This window comes from Lathyrus oleraceus, chromosome 1, assembly GCF_024323335.1.
Source record: "Lathyrus oleraceus cultivar Zhongwan6 chromosome 1, CAAS_Psat_ZW6_1.0, whole genome shotgun sequence".
NCBI lineage: Eukaryota > Viridiplantae > Streptophyta > Magnoliopsida > Fabales > Fabaceae > Lathyrus > Lathyrus oleraceus.
In genome coordinates, this window is record NC_066579.1 from 261,904,325 (window position 1) to 261,908,393 (window position 4,069).

General features: G+C 35.5%; 1 long non-coding RNA gene across 3 annotated transcripts; it reads right to left on the bottom strand.

Moving 5' to 3' along the window:
* Positions 1 to 465: 465 nt before the first annotated feature.
* LOC127130076 (uncharacterized) lies at positions 466 to 3,219 on the bottom strand. 3 transcript variants are annotated; one of them, XR_007806416.1, is made up of 5 exons: positions 2,665 to 3,217; positions 2,399 to 2,569; positions 1,678 to 1,790; positions 1,066 to 1,224; positions 466 to 939 (listed from the first exon to the last, which is right to left on the bottom strand). It is a non-coding gene; the product is annotated as an uncharacterized LOC127130076 (long non-coding RNA). The 3 variants fall into 3 exon arrangements; XR_007806417.1 differs by having other exon boundaries at positions 466 to 1,224; positions 1,678 to 1,798; positions 2,665 to 3,219; XR_007806415.1 differs by having other exon boundaries at positions 466 to 1,224; positions 2,665 to 3,214.
* Positions 3,220 to 4,069: the final 850 nt, after the last annotated feature.

Genomic DNA, 4,069 nt, shown 5'->3' on the forward strand with positions numbered 1-4,069 from the left:
TTGGTCAACTATTGACTTTTTATCAACCAATTGACCAAAATCAACTCATTATTTTACAATCCATAAGTCCTAAGTTTCTTTGGTTTTTAAACATTTCGTGAACCATACATGACCACTACATAAACCATTATAATGCAGTACATAACCAAAACCTAATTACAAGTTCATTTTTCAATCACCTAAGACATGGACATAGAAACCACATTGCAAATCCAAATAGCCATACACAATTCCAAACATTCAATTTTTCATTTTTTTTAACCTTTTAAAATCATATTTTTGGTCAATGCACCATCCAACCACTAATTCAACTTCCAATTTCAAACCAAAATTGATTCCCTTTCACTTCCAAACATTCAATGTGACTTTCCATTTTTTAAATCAAACCATTAAAGTTCTATTCAATACAATTCAACAATCTTCCATACACATCAAATTCAATGAATATTCATTTACATGATCACATAACCATTTCAAACCATGATTCATTTCCGATGCAATATTTATCTATTACAACATACATATTTCAGTACCATTTGATTTCTCATTTCGAAACCCATTCGTTCAAATCTCTAAAAAAGGTTTACAACCATTGAACTTCCTACATAACCCAATTTTCTAACCCATTTACAAACCACAATGAAATTCAAATTCCAGATCCAACAATACAAGAATTTCCAAACTACATAAACCTTTGCAATTTCATAAATTTCCAACTCACTTTCAAATCATGGTTTACATGTTCCTACATTACATTGATCTGATTCAAACGTTGCACAAAAAGAAAGTTACAAGGATGAGCATGAACATTATTCAACCAAGCTCCAAACTACGTCCAAATTACAACCTACACATGGTTGCAATGATTAACACAATTACAAATCCAATGCAATCCAAGCAAGGTGCATCCCTCGTTCCGCAGCACAATTCAGTCATGGCCTGCAAAATAAATCCACACGCAGGACAAGATAAATTCAACATGAAATATCATCCAATTACAAGCAAAAGAAAACAAGTTAACATGACAGTCGGGTTTCTTGCCATGGCAGATAGCAGAAGCAGTACTTGGCAGGAAAATTGACACAAGCAATTCCATTTCATTCCCTTCTGAGCAACAATCCACAAAGCTGAACCAAAAGAAACGGTGCATACTGAAGTTAATTGAACCAGCTCACAAACCTCAACCGCTAACCGATTTGAGTTTAAATTCTCCAATTGAATAAGCTGCAATCCAAACAGAAATTTCATCAATATTTCATTCACAACTCATTTGCATTTAAATTGAATCTCATAAATCGAAACTTCATTAACAAACCATTTTTCCCAAATAATTAACATTGCTAAAGTTGCAGAATTTTCTCTAACCACATAAATAACTAACACCATGTCAATAACCAAAAGAAAATAACAAGAGTTTGATCTCAATTGCAACAACCATCTCTAACTAGTAATATAACAGTAGGGTTGCAGAAAGACTAAAATTCACTCACTTCTAATGGCAAAAAAACTCGACTTTTACCAAATAACCAGCATCAACATCATTGATAGCAATGCATAACAGTCCATCCATGAACATTTCAAAACATAATTACCCACATCTAATGGAAGCAGAAAAGTACTTGACATTAATCAGAAAGTACATAGCATCTATCATTTACTAAATACACATTTCCTAACCTTGTAACTTCCTGCACTCGACGCAAGCCAGCAAGGAAATAGCTGCTGCAATACACCAGCATGACAGTATGCTGCAGGATGTGCTTGGCGGCCTAATTCCCAACTGCATCAACCTGCATAACTGCTATGAAATTAATAACAAACACCAAACAACAACATCATCCTAACAGTAGCATACCAATCTAACATTGAAACAGCAAGAAACTCAATCAAATACACCCACGGATTGTCGAACAAATTGGAACGGGTAATTAGTAAACTAACAAATTTTTACAATAGAGCAATAACTAAATCTTACTGGAAGAATTCAAACCAATATTTGTTTTCGCTCATTTGAGTTTCACAACCAACTCACTAACCGTTTGCATTTTACAGTACCAACTAACTCAACCTTTGCTTCTTTCAATCCTAACCGAACTATGAGTTTAGTAACTAACCGAATCCAAGTCCATAACAACTAACCTAACTGCCATCCAACTAACATCTCAACTATTCACAACCTTCTAACAGAAAATAACAATCTCATAACTAACATTCCATTTTTAACTGAAATTGTTAGTGCTCAAGAAGAACTTTATAATAGAATTATAACAAAGTGATAACTGTGACAAATCTCCTCTTCAATTTCAGTTAAATTCAACCCTGCCCAAACTCTAACAAGGCTTCCCCATTTTTGATATGACAGATTCGCTTACAGCTTTGTCTATATAACAATACGTACCTTCCTTTTCAGGGGGCAGACTTCACTATAAATTGGAATTCATAACTGTTTCTTCCCTTTCATTCCAAGCTCCATTGTTCTTCACTCCAATCTTCTTCTTCAACAGCAAGAATCTTCTTCATACCAAGAGCCTCCAATCTTCGGTCATCACTTTGCCGCCAACTTTTCATGCTGCAATTTGCAACAACCATGAGCATACGCAAAGAAGAAGCAAAGATTAAAGTAGGAGAAGAGGGAAAGGGAACAGAGAGGTGAAGAAGTGTTACCAGTAAAGCCGTTGACGAGTTGAAACCATGTCAGAACTCGTTTGCAGAAGGGGGGAAGATTACGGAAGGAGAAGATGACAAAGTAATCCAAGAGAGCGTGTTGCCGACACGGATACGGTGAGTTCTCACTCCTCTAGTCTTCATCCTGGATTCATGTAGGCCAGGTGAAGCAGAGATGAAGATTGAACGATTGACTCATTTTCATCTTCATCTCGAATTCCGGAACGTGACTTTGAGCACACTCCTAGAATAATCTTGCAAAGCCAACACTGGTACGCATGTGCAGAAGATGAAGCGCTTGAATTCGCGATTGCGAGTGATGGTCGAACTCATTTGAGAGTCGCGGCCGTTGCACCAGAGATTGGGGAAGTTTTTTTGCTCGCCATTGTTGAGCTTCATGTGATTCGGGTTCCGGCTGCGTCATCGACGACGGCGTGTTTGAGGAACAAACGACGCGATTAGGGATTTTGACCCTGGGAGTTTCCGTCTTACCTCCATTTCAATGTTCAGAATTGGTTAGGGCCCAAGGTCCATTGTGTTTGCTGTCCGCACCCCCATTTTCCTGATGTTTGCTTGAACTCCGTTTAGAAGGTTTTTGGCCCCTGATGAGTGTGGGCCTGCGACCATTCCTACGCTACACCCCTCCTGCGAAGCCCAATATATTGTTGGGCTTAATTCTGCTGGGCTTTATTTCTAGTTATTAGCATTTTTAGGTTTAATTACCTATTAGTGATTTGGATTAGCAATTAGAATTAGTTTAGTTAACATTTAATTAGGTTATTATAATCTTTAGAAATATTTGTAATTAGAATTTAATTAGAATTAATGATTTTTTGATCTCAATTGATTTTTAGAATTTAATTGATTTTTAGAGTTTAATTGATTTAGCTTAATTTCTAACATTAGAATAATTTTAGAATTGGATTAATTTTAGGCAATAGTTAGATTTTAGTTAGAATTTAATTTGTAATCATCTTATGAAATGACCATTCTACCCTTTAGAGGTCATTTTGGTATTTTAACCACATATTTGCATGGAATGTTCCTTTAGGACTAGAGCTTGACTTAGAATTTTATCTAATTTTAATCAAGTTTTGGTTAGCATAATTGTGTGTTCCTTTAGAATTATATTTGACATAGATTTTAATATAACCTTGATTAACTATAACATGTACCTTTAGGTTAGTTTGATTTAATCCTAACCATTAGATTAGGTTTAGCCTAGTTCTTAAAATCAATTCTAACCCTCTCATTCAAATTGATCAAAAGTCATTTTGATCAATTAAGTCCTTTGATATTGTATAATCCCACAGTCTAATTTGAGTGACCAAAAGACCATTGGTCACTTAATAAGACTTCTTTCTCTAAGTTGTGGAGCTCAAGGCCTAAAGTCAGATTCTCGATC